Below are 23,218 nucleotides of genomic sequence, written 5' to 3'. Positions count from 1 at the left end.
TATGAAATAGGCCTAGTACTTTTTGATTGTAAGCCCTCTACTGCTTAAAAAAATAATTTAGTTATCTTCTGTTGTATATAATCCAAACTTAATTAAACTAAAGGAAAACTGTGATCAATACAAATCAATGCAGTCATATGGAATTCCAAAACTCTGTTTAGGCTTAAAAGGAAAATACAAGGGTGTATTTTACCTATATTTTTCTATAAGTATTAAAACAGTGAAAATTAACGGAAGTTATTACACTGCATGACTGCTTGTAATAATATAAATGGTAATTGCCAAAACAAATACTCTCATAAGATATGGGGCCTGATTCATTAAGGATCTTAACTTAAGAAACTTCTTATTTCAGTCTCCTGGACAAAACTATGTTACAATGCAAGGGGTGCAAATTAGTATTCTGTTTTGCACATAAGTTAAATACTGACTGTTTTTTCATGTAGCACACTAAGGGGCGTATTCAATTGTGAGCGTTAACGATGCAAAACGAGCGCTCGTAAAATATTACCGTTTATACGGTAATATTGCGTGCGAAAAGCGTTAATACGGTAGTTTACTCGCGGATTTTCAGCTCGCAGCTCAGGGAGCTGCGAGGGGAAATTCCGCAAGTAATTACCGTATTGACGCTAAGATTTTTCGAGCGCTCGTTTGTTAGCGTTAACGCTAACAATTGAATACGCCCCAAATACTTGATAGCTTATTTGTACACTGAAATTTAAAGTTGATATTTGTGTGTTACATGAAAAAACAGTATTTAAACGTATGTGCAAAACAGAATACTAATTTGCACCCCTTGTATTGTAGCATGGTTTTGTCCAGGAGACTGAAATAAGTTTCTTAAGTTAAAATCCTTAATGAATCAGGCCCATGATGTTGAATTATCAATAAACTTCAAAAGAACATTGCCACCCAGTGGACACATTCTATTGATTATATGAATGTCTGAATAACACCTGACCCATACACTTCCCATAAAAGCAATTTCACATTCTAGGTATCTTCCAGCTATAGAGTATTTTTAAAATATTAGGAAAATATACTGTACTTTACTATAATTAATAATTTTGCATGGCTGAGGACATAATGGACTAATTTCAATGGGTGTTTAAAATGGGTTAAAGGAGAAAAAGAATAGATTATTTGGATATTACTCATTTGTTTATATTAGTCTTTGGCTATAAATCTTAGTGGATTTGCAATACATATTGTCAGTTAGTGTGGCATAAATAGTACTTTATGTACCTTGGAGCAATATAAAAGTCAAAATTTGAATGGCTTACAAGAAAAAACAATGATTTCAGGACACTGAAACACAAGGATGGAACAGTGCATCACCGGGGTCCTATAGCAAAATTTCGGTAGGGAACTCGGTGATTGTCTATAAACAGATTATATTACTGATGACTTCAGGGAGACTTCATTAGAAGTCATGGCTATTTGTTCAAAATAGGTATGGTATGGGACCAATGGACTAAAATGTGGCTTGGGAGCATTGTACCTACACTTAGGACGGGGTGAATAGTATTCAGGCACATCTTTATGGATCTCTGGGAAGAAAGGTCACTGTAAAATTCTCTTGGAAATTATCTCCTCCACAAATATCCTGTTTTTATTTGACCATGAGCCAGGTCTAATGGTTCTCCAACACGGCTTAGGAACCACAGATGTTTCATGATGTCTCACCCTTTTATGTCACCCAATACAACAATCACCATGTGAGGGTACAAAAGCCTACTGTCAAGTTCTACTGGCTTCCCAGTAACCTCTTCTACATTTTCTCTGGCTTTTATTAGAGTGGGCAGCTTCAACTGTTATGAGGCAAAAAGGTCTTTCCTCACATCAAGATCAATCATGTTCTCTACCCTTTCAACAGCATCCCCTTCCTCAGTAGGAGGTCTACACTGCTACCCTGCTTGAAAAAGGTAGTATTTCAGGGATTTCAGAGGACACGTCCACTGCCACTGTGTCAACAGTATTGTCAAAGGAATCTGGACTATTCTTCACTGTAAGAAGTGGGAAAAATTTCTCCTTAGAATAGCTTCATGCAATAAGGAAGGAACTAATCTCACAGTAGCATTGGAACCACAGCGGATCTCGATAGTCAATTTGGCTAAAGTATAATCCTGTGTGTTCCGTTATTTGCAAATTAGCCCAATAGTTTTCCCTTGGTGTTTTGTGGGGTTCATTAACCCAGCTTTCACAAGAGTTACCAGGCTGCCCGAATATAACAAAGCCTCTACACATTTGCTCTCAGTAATTGCACACATTTATTTCTCTGGCTCAGCCAGCTGTACTGCAGTACAGGCTAGCCAGGCAAAGAAATACAATCTGCAATTTAGTTAAGCAGCATGGCATTATTATTATTATTATTATTACTATTATTATTAGTATTATTATTGTAGATTTGTAAGGTGCCACAGTGCTCCGCAGCGCCGTACAGTAGGGAAAACAGTACATACATAAAACAGGGACATACAAGGTAGACAAAATAAATGCACATATGAAAACAAAGGGTATGAAAGACGCTGCCCATTAGAGAGCTTACATTCTAAGTGGAAGAGGGCACAGCTAATATAAGAGGAGCAAAGGTGGTTCAGAGTGGAGATTGGGATAGTTGCGAGGGTGCATTAGTGTGAATAGTGTTATCAGGGATAAGATCACCTCTAAAATAGAGATGACTTTTCAAAGAGCATCTAAAGATTTGAAGGCTTCGGGAAAGTCTGATTGAGCGTATCTATAATGTTTTTTCATACATTTGCCAAGACCTTTATGAGATGGGATCTTTCTGACTTATCTGTCCAAGTCTCCAGTTCCTGGTCCTCAACCTACATTCCCTCTGTTTTTAAATCCATTAAATTGTTCAGCACCCTTTTTCCACAGAACAGTCTTACCAGAAGTCACTGAAGGTCGCTGTTGCGATACTAGGGAGTTCTGTATTATGCTTAACATTACCGCTGCTGCCATCTACTCCTCTGCCATATGGTCTGCTGTTTTAGGGTCCCATTGCAGAACAGCAGACTGGGATCTCAGATATTGGTCCAAGATGACCCTTTCCCCAATATGTGATTCCTGTCGTAACCGCTTATAGACACTTCTTGGTGAGGTAGATAAGGTTCTGCATCTGGGAGAGGAGATGCTTGTCTGCTAGTTATACTCAGCGGTGCACACATTGTGCCCAGATGAATAGGGTTACTCTCAAAAGAATCAAGATTTCCATTTTTAATTGTACTAGTCCCGATCATCTGCAGGGTTCAAGTCAAAATAAGCCTTTTGAGGTTCTCCAGAAAGGAATGGCTCAAAATGGTTTGCCCATGGTTCTTTAGGCCAGAACTCTTGCTCAGCTGTTCTCTCAAAGATTGTTAGATGAGCCTCTGTATCATTACTCTCAGTCATCGCTTGTAGAAAATGTGTAGAGCTTTAGTTGGCCATGGCACCTATGGAAGGATTTCCAGCCACCTCTGCCCACTACTGCATCACCTCTTTTAAGGTTTCACTGTCTTAACTCTGTTCCCTCTGGCTCTCCTCAATGGATGTCCCCTTGTGGCCTCCTGCTGTGCAGCTGTAGCCAGGCTACAAACTACACATCCATATTGGTGCACCACAACACAGTCGTTTCCTAAATTAGAAATATTGGGTTTCTGGCCCTTTAAGTTTTCATATACATGTTATGGCTGCACTTTTTTATAGCCTGCTCACATTCTCCACCAAGTTGTCATGGGAACAGGTAGCAAAGGTCATCTCCTGGAATAAACAGTAGCACTTTGCAGTGCATCAGGTAGTGCAGGACACAAAATGCCAGTAGACTGGTGCAACTAGCCACAGTTTGTTTTATTAGACAAGAAAGTAAATACTAAAACAATAAAATAAATCCTGGACTGTACAGCTCTTACTGACAAACAGTCTCTCTCTATTTGTGGGGCACCTAGTGTCCAACCCACAGACACAATAATTGTAGGCAAGTTTGTCTCACAAGTAGACTACAGGATATATTTACTAAGCTGCGGGTTTGAAAAAGTGAGGATGTTGCCTATAGCAACCAATCAGATTCTAGTTATCATTTATTTAGTACATTCTACAAAATGACAGCTAGACTCTGGTTGGCCGCTATAGGCTACATCTCCACTTTTTCCAACCTGCAGTTTAGTAAATATACCCCGAGGTGCCTTTTCCTGCATAGTGTAGCGAGTCATACGAACCACCGTTTATAGGCCTTGCAGGTGAAACTGCTAATGAGCCTGTTATATGACTGGGAGGCAGAACACATGAACTAGGCCTCAGGAATGGAGGCCCACACTCTCTCCTTCATTCACTCCAAGGAACCTTTAAGCTGCCTTTGCAAAGCTGTTTATATATATATATATATATATATATATATATATATATTTATATATATAGTATATATTAATAGACCATCCCAATCAGCTACCACATTGATAAACTACCCCTAAGATAACATCTGTTTGCATTTGGCACGGAGTGAGGAACCTTTTAGCACCTAGCCTGTATTCAGTACGAAATGTCCCAATCTGCCAAACTCCTCCCATCTGGAGGCCACACCCACATCCTGACACACCTAGTCATGTGCTTGCCGATAGCAACAAACATAATCACAAAAAAGTAGGCACATGACATTAAAAAACAACATTTGTGCAATAGGTATAAATCAACTGGTTTTCAAACATTTCTTTACTTACATTTCATGCAGCACTGTAGCATTACTCGAGTAATTACTCATGTAATTTGACATTTTAATTATCTCACTGACACGCAATATTGCTACTATAATAAAAATGGAGACGTTTGGTCAAGTAACAAAATTGTGAGCAAAAGTACATATATAAAGTGAATAAATTTTTTTCGTTTTTTAGAACATAAACATGTTAATACAAAATTCTTTCAAAAATTGTGTTTAGTTTCATAGCAGTCACTGGGAAAATTAGTTGAAATTATACACTAATAAACTAATGACAATATTTTAGTAACCATAAGACAGTTATAAAGGGGCCTGAAATTTTTCTCCATTCATTACAAAATACCAGAGCTGTTACCAGCTGAACATGTCACTGACTTACATCATGAATAGGTTTTGTGATGTCACTCAGTCTGGGTATAAGAGATAGTGCTGGACACAGAACAGTCAGTAATCAGCTGTATGTGAGTAGTGTGTACTATATATATTCACTGCTTATTTCTGTGACCATATCTGCTAGATTGAGCATCACACATTCTAAGGTAAGCTCATTTTTACTAGTTGTTTTAACCCAAGTTTTCTAGTAATCTATGAATGTTAGAAAAACATTGTTCACACATTTGTGATGCATCCTAGGGTAAAAACGACCTAATATTTAGTTTTATTCAGTTACATGAAATATTGTGAATTTCTTCACATCAATAGACGATGATGATTACACTCTTATAATTCTTATTAGATGACATTAATGTAATTATTTACATTAATGTAATTATTTAAATTATAATTATGTCTGTATTCAGACCACTGTAGAAAAAAACATTCCCACAGCTGCCAACGTTCATGTTTGTAAAATTGGGACATGCCCAAACCACACTAAGCATTCAACCGTGTTCTCAGAGCCTCCCTGCAGCATAATGTATATGCAGTTTATGAGAGTTCCCATAGGACTCCATTATATTGTACCAAGCGTTATTGCTTGTGTACGCTGCAGGCTATGTAGAATTTGCAGAAAGCGAACGCTTGTCAGAAAGTCTGTACAGGTCCATATACTTACATTATTTGTTGTACTGTGGTAAAGTGAGTTTATGAGCCTAGGCAAATTCACATTGATCATTAATAACAATATAATAATAATGTAATATTAATGCAAGTGTATACCAGCCTGAATGGTAGCATTTAGTTTAGTATTTAGTGTATAATGTTTGTTAAATTATTTTTAATTTGACCCAGGAGATCTTAGGATCATCTTGGTCACACAAAAATTCACTTCAAAGATGAGAATCTTCCATTTGAAACAGGGGGTTTCTATCTTTTTAGGAGACTTTGGAGCTGATATAGAAGTTCTGTTATTTCCAGGCACCACTACTTAGAAATCTAATGGTGACCCTCTGTCATCGCAGGGGCAAGGTAAGTGTCCATGTTGCCATTTATTAAAATTTAATAACTATACAATCAATGCAACATAAGGTTATGTGTATGCTGCTTGTTCAGATTAATATGTAGTTGACAGGTCTACTTAACTGTGTAGTGAATATATAAATAACTATGTAGTGAATATATAAATAACTATGTAGTGAAATATAAACCTCCACTCCCGGTTGTTGTCTTCTCACTGCAGTTTCCTGTGCAGAAGTAAGCAAAAAAAAATAAGAATTAAATATATATATATATATATATATATATATATATATATCGCCCCGTATGTACCCACTGTGTTGGCTAGTCCAGTGAGTTGCCTTTTCTTTACTTGGGGGTAGTCCTACTATTTCACTATGTACAGTAGTTCCGGCAGGCAGTACATTAGTATATGTAATTTTAGGTAAAGAAACCCTTTATATTATTATCAGTTTGTTACAATTACAATTACAAATGTGGCTGAAAAGGAAATTATACTGAAAAATATTTGAATTAGATATTTTACATGAGGGTGGGGTACGAGTGTGCGAACTAGTAAATTCCGACAAGCAATAGAACGACATGTTAATACCCATATTTAAATGGAAACATACTTGAATAAGGACATATGTGCCTGCAAGTTCTGTCCGATTTTTTTAAACGCAAGATGTATTCATTCACATGTCTTTCTAAGATGAATCAGACTTATAACATACAAATTCAATATATTTTCATTATTTTATTCGGTCAGCACATAACCTTTTGTCTTTTATTCATTGTGATAATATTACCAGGTTTACAGTTATTTTTAGGTGCCTTGCATGTCAGACTGTACATTACATTTGCATAGATGCATTGAGTGACAAAGCCCCATTTGCATCTGCCTATAACTGTGAGCACTACCCTCCCCATTATGATATCACAGGCCAATACCTTGCATCCACACTGACCAATAACATGTAAGAGATAATGACAGCGTTACTAGCTACCGTACTAGTGTTCTGGTGACAGCTGCTGCCATGTAGAGTTATCTAGCTGTAGAGTACACCTAGAGCTCCAACCACAGTGATCAAGTTGGATTTATAATCAGCTTGAAGAGTCATAACTGTATAATAAAAGTACACAAATACAATACTTATTGGATCTATTACAATAACATCATTATAAATAGAATAATCTTAAAATAGACATCAAAATTCATATAAGATTCAGCTAAAACATTCAAGGGATATAAGATAGATTTGCAATAAGTGCTTATACATTTTGCCTCCTTAATTGTTCTCCACCATTGCTTCAGACACAGACACATATACTGTTTACATGTGATCATAAGGGTTATAGTCCTCAGGACTCGGAATCCCATGGCCGCATTAACAACAAGTGATTAAATGAAGATTAAATTAATAATGTTGCTAATTTGATTGCTATATTGTAACAGCAGGGACACTTGCAGTTTAGAGTAGTTTTAATAGAACTCTGCTTAGAGTAATTACAGGAACTTTGGTCATGATACATAATTGTATAATTATATATATAATTTTTGACTTAAAATTATATTGAGCATTCTAATATCACACAGGCGGACAGTAGTTTATTTCATCTAATTATCAGTCATTATTATTTTTCCACCTACCCTCTTTGACCAATATTTGCAATCACCTTCTCTATTGTGCCCAGATCCTTATCTATAATTGTTTGCATATTACGGCTGTTAACTGTTGTTTCAGTAAGCAAGTTTTTAGTTTGGTCCTTTATTATACGTATGGACTTGTTTTGTGAAATGGAGTTTTGTTTCTCTGCTTCGAACCGTAGCGTGGACATAGTTTCCACAATATTTATGTAGATTAAAGTTGGGACAAATTGTATAAGTTTAATATAACTGTCATACAACTGCTACACTGTATGATGTGCATGAAACTAAACAGCCTCTACACTCACAATAAGCATAGTAGCATAACAATAATTGAGACGACAGACAACACTTTATATGGGGCTGCTTGATTTATGGCAATGCAGATGTGAGCCAGGGTGTCAGTAACTTAAGAGGAGTATCCTATTCTCATAACATCACAGCATCGTATAGAGGGGCACAAAGCAATGTCGGTGCTAATTCAGCTTAGCCTGTCCAAGTAACACATCTGGAATGATCATTGTGATTTGAGCACAGTGTCCTCTGTGGCTCATACAGACCAAACAGCAGCTTTATCAGCTTATCTGTGGTTGGATGATCATAGTGGCTCACGAGTGATGGACAAGCATGCAGTACATACTGTAACAAGACATTTTGCTGGACTACAACTTGATATTATAACTAGCAAAAAGAGTAAGAGACCACTAGGTACTGCCCACCACTGGGGTATGCCAGTGACAGTAAGCTCTTTTGAAGTTCAGAGGGTCTGAGTGTCCAGCACTCCAAGACCCTCACATATATGGGTACCCTCAAATCTTAGTATCTCTCAGATCAGGATTTATCTACAAGATCTCAGGGTCAGTGTTTCTTACCCCAGATCTTTCACTGACATTCTGCACATGTCTCCATATTGATGTTTCTCCTACTAAGGAACACCTCTGTGGGACTCTTTTTAGTCTATGTAGTTCAAGCTTATTTTAAATTCTCATTTTAAGACTTTAGGTTCAGGAGACATTGATATTCTTCTTAAAAATCAATATGATTTTCCTATTGAGGGTTTCGTAATGCTCGTCTCCTGGAGTAGATGATACATTTCTCAGCATCAGGCAGAGAACAGAACTAAGGGCCTGAGTCATTAAGGAAAGTTAAAGCATAAAAAAAGGAATAACTTTGCACCTGTGCAAAACCATGTTGCATTGGAGGGGGGGGGGGGGTTAAAATGTGGGGCAGATTTATAGTTAGGCTAGGGCATGTCCTAGATCAACTTTAAATTTCAGTGTAAAATAAAAGCTATCAAGTATTTGTGTGCTAGATGAAAAAACAGTCAGTATTTAACTTATGTGCAAAATAATAAACTAATTTGCACCCCTTGCATTGTAACATGGTTTGTCCAGGAGAACATTTCCTTTTTTGCCTTAAATCCCTAATTACTCAGGCCCTAAAAGTCTAAATATAGTGTAACAAGCCACAGCTTGTTTTAATAGACAAGAAAATAATGATACATCAACTAAATAAATCCTAGCATGGGTTTAAGTAATTATTCTCTAAAATATATGATCATTTAGATGCAATCTGCAATGAGTTGAGGAGTTGGCTAGACATTGCTCAGGTATAGTTCTGATATAAGCTGTGTATTGCTCACCTTTGAAGCAGAATGGTTCCTCTGTTGCCCAAGCAGGACGAAGACCTGGAGATGAATCCTACTCTCTACCATAAACAACTGAATCTGTTCACTAGAAAATTAAAAAGAACATGCTGGGTGTCTTTCTCAATAATGAAGTGTCTGTGCTAAGAGGCTGATTGTTCTCTCCCAGTCCATTACATTTGCCTGTGTTTGCATTATCATATCTCTTTCACAGTATTTGGCCAATCACAGTTCAGCTGGCCCTCTCATACAGTATACACAAATGAGATGAAAATTATGTTTATCTGTATTCAAACCAACAGCACACAGAGGTCCAGTGTCCTCTCACATTTCTCTACTGCCTAGTTGTATTCTCATATCCCACTTCCTACTGAGATTGATTTTTCTAAAGTGCACATCTTAGCCAATCAATAATTCATGATGATAAATACAAGTCGCTGACTGTCTATTGGGGGGAGGCAGAATATATTTTGGTTCTCTGACATTCTAGAAGTAAACTAATTTGGTTTATACTGTTTCCGTATGAGGTACCATATTGTTGCTTTCATAAACACACCTTAACAGAACATAAGGTATTTGAATTTGCATATGCTGTTTGCAATTTAGTGATGAGAGATGAACCCTTTTTTTTTTACAGCTGCATATATTACAGCACACATATGTCCAGGGATACTCCTAGTTTTTAATGATTTGCCTCCTGGAAAATGTCACTATTTTTCAACACTGATTTAATGTACAGTACAATTCCTCTTATTCTGTCACAATGTTCATCACATATTCTCATTCTTTGAGTTTTATAAGTGAATATTTCATAAAGATTATTAATTAAATATAGATCCTCTTATACAGAATTTATCCAGAATTTAACACAAGCTTGGTCCTATCTGTCCATTGCATAATTAGCTGAATTTAAAATGTTTCTATTACTAAAATATTTGTGTATTGCCCAACTGTCCCCCATAAATCTACCCTAGACTATTCTTACCCAAAATTAACTCCTCTTCTTTAACATTTGTATAAATATTAAAAAGCCTAATTAAGGAGTTTCTGCCAACACTTGTACTAGTTAACATTAGGGATGTGCACCGGCGACTTTTGAGGTCTCGTGTTTGTGTTTTGGATCCAGATTTTCGTTATTTTTGGGGTTCGGATTTGTCTCGCAAAACACTTGACGAAAGGTCTCGGTTCGGATTTAAGGTTTTGGATTCGGATTTTTTTTGAAAAAAACATAAAAAGTTTAAAAATCAAGTTTTTGGGCTTATTTTCACTCCTACGCTATTATTAACCTCAATAACATTCAATAACAAGCATTTCCACTAATTTACAGTGTATTCTGAACACCTCACAATATAGTTATTAGTCCAAAACGTTGCAACAAGGTATCTTTCTGGACTGCGTAGAGGAGTGGGTCACCACAATATATATTAAAAACCCTGAACTTTTATGATTCGCACCAATAAATGTACCTGGACTGCCTAGAGGAGTGGGTCACCACAATATATATAATAAGAAAACCATCAACTTGTATGATTCGCACCAATAAATGTACCTGGACTGCGTAGAGGAGTGGGTCACCACAATATATATTAAAAACCCTGAACTTTTATGAATCGCACCAATAAATGTACCTGGACTGCGTAGAGGAGTGGGTCACCACAATATATTAAAAACCCTGAACTTTTATGAATCGCACCAATAAATGTACCTGGACTGCGTAGAGGAGTGGGTCACCACAATATATTAAAAACCCTGAACTTTTATGAATCGCACCAATAAATGTACCTGGACTGCGTAGAGGAGTGGGTCACCACAATATATATTAAAAACCCTGAACTTTTATGATTCGCACCAATAAATGTACCTGGACTGCCTAAAGGAGTGGGTCACCACAATATATATAATAAGAAAACCATCAACTTGTATGATTCGCACCAATAAATGTACCTGGACTGCGTAGAGGAGTGGGTCACCACAATATATATTAAAAACCCTGAACTTTTATGAATCGCACCAATAAATGTACCTGGACTGCGTAGAGGAGTGGGTCACCACAATATATTAAAAACCCTGAACTTTTATGAATCGCACCAATAAATTTACCTGGACTGCGTAGAGGAGTGGGTCACCACAATATATATTAAAAACCCTGAACTTTTATGATTCGCACCAATAAATGTACCTGGACTGCGTAGAGGAGTGGGCACTGGGCACCACAATAAAATATATAAAAAACCTTCAACAGGTCTGCATTACACTACACATACGGCTGCTCCTCCATCCTCTCCATCATATACATGTTGGAGTTTTAGCGTGTGACAACCTCTTGTTTTTGATAATGTCAGTGCATTTTGATTATTTTTCAATTTGCCCCACACCACTGAATGTACTTTATCTATGATATGCATCTATCTATCTTGAGTGCGTAGTGTGGTGGCCCCGGTACACAATTTGGTACCGAGGCCACAATATAATTAAAAAACCCTCCACGTGTCAGAATTCCACCAAAAAAGGGTATGGACTGCGTAGTGTGGTGGCCCCGGTACACAATTTGGTACCGAGGCCACAATATAATTAAAAAATTGGGCATCAACTGTCACCGTTGTTTAATATATGATACACCTAAATATGGACTGCACAGTGGAGTGGCCCCGGTAGTAAATTTGGTGCCGGGGCCACAATAAAATAAATACACCCTCAACTGGTCTGAATTCCACCAAACAAGTATCTGGACTGCGTAGTGGGGGTGGCCCCGGTACCCAATTTGATACCGGGGCCACAATACCTCCTCCAAACATGGTACAGACAATTCGTCATTGAGATCCCATCAAGTATGTTAAAGACAGACAGGGTCGAAGTGTTATTGGTTGACTTTGTAAACCAAAAAACTGTCCCTGTTGCACATAGTCGTGCAATGAAGACTGACTTTTTCATTTAAAGGCACCATCTTTCAAGTGTAGTGTTTGTAAGTCTAAGTCATATTATACTTTTGGTAAAATTGGTTTATTTTGTTCCTCTTTATGGTAACTACTAATAGAATTAAAGTATTAAATAGAAGCGGCAGTTCCTCTTTATGGTAATTAGTAATAGAATTAAAGTATTAAATAGAATTAAAGTATTAAATAGAATTAAAGTATTAAATAGAGTGGTATAGAGTTGTAGTGTGGTATAGATAGAGTGGTCCCCACAATATAATAATAAAACCCTCAACTGGTCTGAATTCCACCAAACAAGTATCTGGACTGCGTAGTGGGGTGGCCCCGGTACCCATTTTGATACCGGGGCCACAATAAAATAAATACACCCTCAACTGGTCTGAATTCCACCAAACAAGTATCTGGACTGCGTAGTGGGGTGGCCCCGGTACCCAATTTGATACCGGGGCCACATTACCTCCTCCAATTTCCAAGTGTAGTGTTTATAACATCTTAACACTACACTAATTCTAGCACGTCAAAACCTCTTGTTTTAAATAATGACAGGGCATTTAACTTTTGATTTAATTTATTGAATTTGTTGGCATTTTCTTTTACTTTTTGAACATGGCAAACGACTGTTGAATGGTCACATAATGCCAAAAAAAAAAGTTGCAAGATGGAATTGTCCTTGGGCCCTCCCACCCACCCTTATGTTGTTGAAATAGGACATGCACACTTTAACAAACCAATCATTTCAGCGACAGGGCCTACCAAACAACTGTGGCTGAAATGATTGGTTTGTTTGGGCCCCCACACCAATAAAACAATTCATCTCTCCCTGTACAAACTAAACAGGCTCTACTGAGGAAAGATGTCGTCCTTATCCTCAACCTCTGATTCCTCTCCCCCTACAGTGTGTACTTCCTCCTCCTCACACATTATCAATTCGTCCCCGCTGGACTCCACAACCACAGTCCCTCTGTACTGTCTGGAGGGCAGTGCTGTACTTCATTGAGGAATTGATTATTCATTTTTATAAACATCATTTTTTCAACGTTGTGAGGAAGCAACCTCCTTCGCCGCTCACTGACCAGGTTCCCCGCTGCACTAAAAACTCTTTCCGAGTACACACTGGAGGGGGGACAACTCAGTTAAAAAATAGAGCCAGTTTGTACAGGGGCTTCCAAACTGCCTTTTGGAGTTCTACCACGTCACTACCTCTAGTTAATTTAGATTGCAAGGCTTGTAAATATAAATACTTTGAAGATAAAAAAAAGCAGGCTGCACAGACTGTGGAGCTAGAAAGTGAAATTAAATGGACCACGTTACTTTGGTGGCTATCTATGCCCCCCCCCCCCCCCCCGCCCTACACTTGTAGTTGAATATAAATAAAGCAGCCTGCATAGACTGTAGAACTAGCAATTCAAATATACAAAGAAATGGACAAAGGCAGTTTGGTATCTGTCTGCATCAGATCCCCTCTCCACTAGGAGTAAAACAGAAAACTTTTCAGCCGTTATATAATCTAGAATATAAATAGAAATTGAGAAATGCAATTTGGTATCTGTCTGCATCATAATCATCAACATCCTCCTCAGCGCCAGCTACATCAATATCCTCCTCCCAGTGTACAACATTCACACCTTCATTAGCCAAATCTGTAACTGGACTGTGGGTGATCCTTCCAGCATATGCAGAGGGCGTGCTGCAAATGCTGGATGGAGTCACCTCTTCCTGTACAGTGATGGGAAGGTCAGGGTTCACAACCAACAACACCCTTGGACTCGCCTTGGGGATTTGTGATGTCATCTGTTTAGAAGGCAGAGTTCTTTGCTGTTTTGTTGTTGTTGCTGACAGCATAACTCTCTTAAATTTTTTGTAGGGGGGGGGGGAGGAGGGCTTAGATCCTTGGGTGAAGCTGGACTACTAGTCATGAACACGGGACAGGGCCTAAGCCGTTCCTTGCCACTACTTGTCGTAATTGGCATATTGCCAACTTTACGTTTCTCCTCAGATGATTTTAAGTTTCTTTTTTTGCTGTTTTTTGAGAACTTGGGCTTTTTGGATTTTACATGCTCTGTACTAGGAGATTGGGCATCGTGCTTGCCAGACGACGTTGATGGCATTTCATCGTCTATGTCATGACTAGTGGCAGCAGCTTCAGCATTAGGAGGAAGTGGGTCTTGATCTTTCCCTACTTTATCCTCCAAATTTTTGGTCTCCATTATATGTAGCACAAGATACTGCAGAATGTGTGAACTTGGTAATATTGCAGTACCAATGGACTTATACTGCTGGATTGGTTTTGCAAATTTGGTTATAATTATATATTTTTTTTTAAATTTTTTATTTTTTCTTTTTTTTTTCTTTTTTTTTATTTTTTAAAAACTTGGGAATAATGGGGAAATAACTATGCCCTTAGAAGCACAGAGCACAGGACACAGCACCACTGGACTGAACAGGACACGGCACATGACCCAGCAGCACTACGGAACTCAGCAGGACAGAGCACAGGACACAGCACCAATGGACTGATACTGCAGAATGTGTGAACTTGATAATATTGCAGTACCAATGGACTTATACTGCTGGATTGGTTTTGCAAATTTGGTTATAATTATATATTTTTTTTTTAATTTTTTATTTTTTATTTTTTTTTACTTTTTTTTTATTTTTTTAAACACAGGGGAATATTGGGGAAATAACTATGCCCTTAGAAGCACAGAGCACAGGACACAGCACCACTGGACTGAACAGGACACAGCACAGGACCCAGCAGCACCACTGACCTCAGAAGGACAGAGCACAGCACACAGCACCACTGGACTGATACTGCAGAACACAGCACAGCACAGCACAGAACTAAACAGCACAGCACAGAACTAAACAGCACAGCACGAGATCTACCAGGACAGAGGACCACCTAACACACCCTCCCTCTACCCTGATCAATGCCCGAGTGAAGATGGCGGCGACTAGCGGGGAATTTATAGGATCCGAGTATCGCGAGATCCGACAACGGGATTATGAGTCAGAGCCTCGGTTTCAGATTTGAATTTGGCGCCAATACCCGGATCTGTCTCGGATCCGACTCGGATCGGCAACGTTCGGGTGGGCTCGGATTTCATAAATCCGAGTGCGCTCATCCCTAGTTAACATGTAAAGTTTAACCACTACTTTACCTGATAATTGGCTGTGCTGTGAAGCTCTCTGCTTTACCTAGCTTGAGTACCGTCGGTTGCAGTATGCAAAAGAAATACAAGTGTGTTTTTCCGATACTGTCAGCTCTTTTTACAGTTATACTTGACATTGGCAGAAATAAGAATATTTGTGATACTCTTTGATATCTTACAGGAGATCATTGTGAATGTGTTATTTGTCTCTCTAAATTTGGGTGGTTTTTACAGAAAGTTGGTGATTGTTAAAACATATGTTGCAAAACACCATAGGAACAGGAAAAAACAAACAAAACAAACAAACAAACAAAAACAAAAAACAAAACAAAACCAGTTTATGACTATACTTAGCAGTGTATTACAGATACAACGTCCACATTTTGCAAGTACTCCTTACCAGCTGGTTATCCTTTACAGTGGTAACCCATATATTGTCCAAGCACTTTCCATCTATAGCTGTGGATCCCTCTTTGTATGAGGTCACACCATAAAGATCACAGTTTGAATGACTACTCACCTTCCCCTTTCCATTAGCGATGTAGTGAAATCCTTCTTTATCCATTTTACTTTAGAGAGAGTTCACTGGGAGATCCTGATTTAGGTGGAAAAGCTTCCTAATTCTGTAACATTGCGCCTATACAATGGGTGACAAAATCTTCACAGATTATAGGCTAGCAACAGCATGGACAAATTTTGCAGTAAAACTTTGGCTAAATGTGCAGTTAATCGTTCTGACACTCCTAACTTGATCATAGCGGAGATCTCAATACGGTAGCAAACCTGAAATTAGATAGATCCAGTATTTCTAATACATCAAAACCAATGGAGCTTGGACAAGTCTCTCAGCTGGCCGCTACGTGTGGGATGGTCGACCTTTGGCGTTTGTTAATCCAATTGATAGAAAGTATTTATATTATTGTAGTGTACAGGGTTCTTTCTAGGATTAATTACATTCTTGTTGCGGACTCTTTAATGCCATTGATTCACCATGTAGACAATTTCGATTCAAATACTGAACACAAACTGACACACCCGTCATTGGAGATTTACATCTGTATAACTGAGCTTTTCTGCCAGCATCTTCAACACAAATGGGCAGAATTATTAGATGATAATCTGGATCACTGGGACAACACCAGACTTTTCTGGGAAACCTCGAAGGCTGTAATGAGGGGTCATATAATTGCATATGTATCCAATCAGTGTCAGAACTACCATTGGTGCAGCAGTTGCAGTGCACCTGGGCCCATGGAGATAATGGGTGTACGTGGAACTAGTGAGCTGTGGGCCCCGGTTCCCTCCTCCCTGCTTCCCTGCACCAGGGCCCACAGCTCACTAGTTCCGCCTCTGCATCCAACCATCATATGCAAGCGAGAGAAGCATATGAGGCTCTTCACAGAGCATCAGCAGACACTTATGCCTGATATGTTTCTGTCCAGATGGAAACTAATTTAATAGCTCATAGAGAAGCTCGCCGATTACTGGAGAGCTTTATGACCACCCAGGCTAAGAAATAGATGGATTTCACGAAAAACTAATTCTTCTGGTGGGGTAATAAAGCAGGCAAGCTCTTAGCTAACTTAACTATATCTCAGAAACATAAAAGTCACATAGCGGCCCTCAAATCGACCATTTCTTCTGTGCCCCTCACTAGCTCAGACCAGATCCTCCCAGCTTTTCATGAATATTATTCCAATTTGTATACATGAAGCTCACCTGATCCTATCCTAATCTCCAGACTCTTGGCAGAAGGGAGCATACCCTCGCTAACACCGGAGCAAGGAGAAATATTAGTAGCAGCTATCACGTCTCAAGAAATACATTCTACTATCACAAATTTAAAAAATAGCAAAGCCCCAGTAACAGGCGGTCTGACAGCGGAGTATTATAAAAGCTTATGTTGGGAACTGACACCTATACTATCTGATTTGTTTCTGAGAATTCATAAAGAATGCCCGCTATATCCTTAATTTAACACAGCACGTACAGTACTCATCCTGAAACCCAGGAAGGATCCTCAATTATAAAGTTCCTATCGCCCAATAACCCTTCTCAACGTAGATTATAAATTGATGGCGAAAATCGTGGCGAACAGACTGCAAGCCATGCTCCCCTCTCTACTCACTGATCATCAACTAGGGTTTGTAACGGGACGTCACTCAGTTAAAGGCATACCCTCTGTGATTTCAACGATTGTAGCATCGAATTCTCAATCCACCTCTAACATGCTCAGGGCCTGATTAAGGGTTCTGGCCGCCCTAGACTAATAATACAGCCGCAGCATACCCCCCAGAATATATAGGTGTATAAGAATTCTCATGAATGTGAATGTTCAGGTGTATTCTCCAGCATTCACATTTAGACAGATTGTGCCATTGTCTCTTACCTGTTCTTGCTCTTCTCTCTTGCAGCTTTGTTATCCTCTCGCTGGCTTCTGGAAAGTTGGCGTCCTGTTTTGAAAATGCAAACATTTATTATAATGCAAAATGTTAACAAACCCTGAATGATTAGGCCATTTAGTTAAAACAAAACACTCCATTATGGCCAGGTAAAAGTACCCCATTGTACAGACATATATTAGCAATATCGGAATATTTGTAGTCAATCAAATACAAACCTCTACCAGCCCCATCTCACTAATATTTAGTATTCTAGTTATTGCTGAGACCACAGAGAGCATCCATGTACCAGCCACCCAATAATGAGATTATGCCCCCAAAGCTGCTCTATTTTTAAAATACCCCCTGCAGCCATTTCCCTTACCCCCTCCCATAGCCATTGCTCCCCCTGCAGCCATTTTTCTTACCCCCTCCTACAGCCATTGCCCCCTGCAGCCACTTTCATTACCACCCACACTGCTCCCATTCCCTCCTGCAGCCATTTTCCTCAACCCCCCCACAGCCATTTTCCTTAACCCCCCCCACAGCCATTTTACATACCTCCGCCTGCAGCCATTTTCCTTACCTCCACCATGTAACTATTCCCCCCCAGTCACATCAAACCCCCCCCGTGACGACACCCCGCCCCCACACCCCAAAGACAAAGTGGATGTAAAGAAAATTAAAAAAATAAAATATAAAAAAAATTCCCCCGGGACCCTGCAGCCTGATCAGCCTAGTGGTTGATCAGGCCCTGAACATACTTCTAGAATACTGGATAGAATTACGGAATTTGGCTCGGTTTAAGGATTCATGGTAGATTTTGGTACGTCAGTGCTATGTATCTTCAAAGGGGAGCCGCGAGATCATCATGGGCAGGGGACGTCGCCATCACTTGGGCTAGGACGACATCCCATACTTGGGTGTCCAGTTCCCCTTATTGTATCATCTTAATATATCCAAAGCCATCAAGGCAGCAGAGCGAGAAATGCGAAGATGGGACTAACGCATCCTAAGGGGTATATTTACTAAATGGTGGGTTTGAAAAAGTGGAGATGTTGCCTATAGCAACCTATCAGATTCTAGCAATCATTTATTTAGTACATTCTACAAAATGATATCTAAAATCTGATTGGTTGCTATAAGCAACATCTCCACTTTTCAAACCCACCGGAAAACTCTCAGCTTGATACATTTACCCCCTGATCTGTAATCTTTGCATAGGATTACACAAGTGAGGCATAGAATGATGTACTGTGTAAAATATTTTGCACTTATTGCTCTCAAATCCATGCTCCATTTTTTAAAATTACTATATTGTATGATGCTTTTCTGTGGTATTGTACAAACTGTATGTAATTGCAATTTAGTATCCTACACTACCCTTTACAGTAAGTTTCTAAATGAATATTTTACACACCACCTAGTGATCATATTTAAGACAGACACTGGCAATGTTTGCTATCTGCAGTAGTTTTATATTCCGGTATAGAAATGTGTCCGGCAGGTTTATATTTCACTCGATAGTATACACGAGCATGACGCTAGTTCTTGTAAGCAATCATATTTACCTGACATGCTATTTCTTTCTGTGTGCCCAGCGCAATCTTTTAAACAGAAAGTAAATACACTAATTTAGCAAACCATCTGCTTTGCATACAGTTTGCACATAAGCAAATCATGTTTTGCTAAAGCTCATGAGTCACAGGTATATCAAAAGCAGAAGTGTCAGGGTGTAGGAATCCATACTGGGACTAAGGGTAGAGTAGACTGGCAGCAATTTCAGGCTTGATGAAAGTCAGGACTGTTCCTAGAAATTCTTAGTATAGTGCCAACCTGAAAGGATAATTCCACTGAAAACAATATTTAGGTTTGGGTGGAGTTCAATTAATTATTCTGGAATACAAAATTATACTTAGCTGCATGGGGCAGAGCGTGGCCGTAGCAGGTGGAACGGGTGCTACGGCAGCAGTGGGGGGTGGGGGGGCTGGGTGCGCCCGATAGGGACGATAAGGAGCAGTACTGATGCGGCTGTGTCATCTGAGTACTATGCAAACTGGGGAGCCAGCGGGACCACCCCCATTCTGTTGCACAACTGGCCGCATGCTGCCTATTCCCTTATAGAGGCAGCATGCGGCCCTCGGGTACTATTGTCTCCCTGCTAATTTACACCAAATGCCTGATTGTCTGAAGGCAAAGGAATGATGGTTGGTTCCAGGCCAGTTAGCAACCAGGCATCGGATCTGGAGAGGTGCATTACACAAACATTTATTGAATGGAAATGTTTTCTATTTATAAAAATAGCTTCATTTCCACCTGATGGGATTAGGGCTGTATGTGTACCATCTACTGCCCCTATAACATGCGGAAAGCGAGTTATGTTGGAAAATGACTGCTTTATGGGCACAAGGGACTCCTCAGTGAGTGGCAGATGAATAACAGATGTGTGACAGAAGAGCCTACAGCACCACCTTCAGCACACGACTAAAGGTAGGCCAACAGTTTGGTCAGTTGTGGTATTGCTGTGCAGAGGCTTTAGGTCACTCTGCACAATGCGGGGGACAAGAACATCATAGTCAGGCCCCTACCCAAATATTTTTATGTGGACCAGGGAAGCACATTTTCGTCCCTACCTGGTGATGGAAAGTGTTTTCCTTATACCTGTGCTGGAATCCATTGTCAGGGTGCTGGGAGCAGCTTTTTTGTTTATATAGTGGGAACTGACATAGCTAATTTTTGTAAACATTTTTGTGAGGATTTCAGGTTAATGTTTAACTTTTTCGTCCAGCCAGTGAATTGGATTTCACCCTTCTAAAACCACCACTAGTGGGTATGAAATCACCTTGGGAACGTTTTGGAAATGCAAAACAGTACTTTATTGTAACATATACACACATTGGAATACAGCTCTTTCAAGGTTGCAGTATGAGGGGATTTACCTCATTAAGAGCCTACTACACAACCCTATTGTAAAGGAGCTTATAGTCATCGTTCCTCTCAGATCTCAGTTCCAGCTGTTGAGCTACACTGAATCACTCCTCCATTAAATACAAATGGTAGGGAACAAGCCTAATGTCTCCCCACTTTTGGTGGGCTCACAAGGTGGCAGTGTTTATAGAGGTTTGAAGACATGTGATCCAAGAGATGATCCATAACCAGTATGACAGGGGCAGTGACCCCCTAATCAGTACCATCCAAAGTAGAAAAATCTTGTCGGTGGATGATGTCTCTTTATTTCTGGCCTGGTCCCCACAGTGGTGCGGCTTCTGTACTGCAGGCAGCTCTCATTCATCTGATTGTTACCTGCTTATCTAAGTGGCTGACAACTTGCCTCCCACCATTCCTTATATAGTAACTGCTACCATGTACTGTTCAGCTCTGGGGAGTCTAGCTGGACTAAATGTTAACAAAAGACATTCATTTAACCAGATACGAAATAATGGGGCAACTGAATTCATGCCACAATATAAACCTTTACATTCTTTTGAAGGGAAATCATGCTTTGAACTGACCTGAACTTCAGGCACAACATGGCCGACCAATAGCGGAGAAAGATACGCAAAGTCTTATGCCAGCAGTCAGCTTAACTTCTTGGGGCTACACTGTATGCATATCCCTATAACAGTAATAGGGGATGCCAGGAAAGTTTAACCTTTATTAAGTATAAAGTCTAACCTATATTAAGTATCCTGACACCCTGCTCTCACCATAATCTTTAAAGATCAAGGGCTAGATTTACTAAAGGTTGGTTTTCTTAAGCTGCTGACTTTTCTGGTGGCTTTAAAGCCGCCACATTTACTAAAGGTCAGGTAAAAGGCGTAAAACAACAGTTGCAGAAACCCCCACTTCACAGATCACCATCTCGATTTTTAACATGATCAAAATACCAACAGACAGATTTGTAAAACTGTTTTTTGACAAACCAACGGAATAACCGCTAGCAAAACAGCCAAAACAAAAGGGGTGGTTGTCAGAGGCGAGATTGCTTAAACTACGTGCTGTTTGAGCTATGTTGCCAGAACATAAGAGGAGATAATATTTACTTATGAATTATGGGACGATCATTATGTATTGATTAAGGGGCAAAATACATTTAAAATTAACTTAAGGGGGCAAATTTCATTTTTCATTATATTAAAGGTACAATATTATTGTATTATATTATTGGGGCAATATGTATTGCCACATGTGTGCATCATAAATAATAATTGCCCCCATTAGCAATCAATTAGTATTGCCCCCTTAATATAATGATATATTTATATAGGCCCCATAATGTAATAAAATAATATTGGCCCCTTAATATAATGAAAAATAAAGTTATACATTTATTTTGCCCCTTTATTAATAAATAATGATTTCCAACCATAAGTCCATAGTTATGTTCTGTGTGGCAAGATAGCTCAAATAGCATTATCTAACCAATCAGAAGCAGAGATTTAAAAACCTGTATTTTTTCTGGCGGTTTAGATGGTGGTTTTGACTAAATCAGCTGTTCTGTGGTTCTAAGGTTGTGATTTTAAAGAGTACAGGTTACAAATTTTGCTTCCTCCTGCAGTCCGTTATCACCGAGCATGATCAGTAACTAATAGCTGGGCAATGCAAGGCAGAATGCCCTTATCTATTGTATATATAGGTAGAGCTAGAAAAACATAGGATTTAAGTTGTAGATATTACTTTTTTGAACTGTAACCTGAAAAATATAACTAGATATGTTCTATTCGCATCTTGCACTGTAACTCAGGCAATTGTAATGCAGCTAGCCAATTTCCTCCCATTTGGTGTATTGTTCTGGCAAAATCTAGTACCAAAAATGGTCATTAACACCTATAATTTCTTAAACATAAATAGGGATTTAGTCTGCATACCCATATTTGCCAAATATATGAAAAGTTGCGTCACTGTGACATTACTTAATTGCATCACCCCCCTCAATCCAACTCTGAGAGGAGTGTTGCAGATATGTGGTATGTGTGTGTGTCTCTTGTCACTTACTTCAGTGTCTTCACCTGAATCCTCTCTAACGCTTGTTGGGATGTGGCTAGTGGGCTCTACCACCAGGGGATGAGTTGGGACACCCCTTGTAGCTGACACAAGCAGCACATTGGACAGACAGACCTGTAGTTTTCTGTAAAAGCCACCTCTGCAAATTTATTAAATGGCAAAGAAGGTTATTACTGTTGGGTAGGAACACAATATAAGATTGGTTGCATCCACAAACAAGCAGAAACAATGCAATGGTGCAAACAGTAGCAATAAGAGGAAACAGTATAGACTTTCAATAAGGATCACTTTAACAGTGAAATTAAACACAGTGACAATTCACAGTGTATTTTCCCTCACAGACACACCCCTTCATACTGACATGTGCGCCCAAACTCAA

Source organism: Mixophyes fleayi, chromosome 2 (assembly GCF_038048845.1).
Source record: "Mixophyes fleayi isolate aMixFle1 chromosome 2, aMixFle1.hap1, whole genome shotgun sequence".
Taxonomy (NCBI): Eukaryota; Metazoa; Chordata; class Amphibia; order Anura; family Limnodynastidae; genus Mixophyes; species Mixophyes fleayi.
This window is presented reverse-complemented; position numbering follows the sequence as displayed.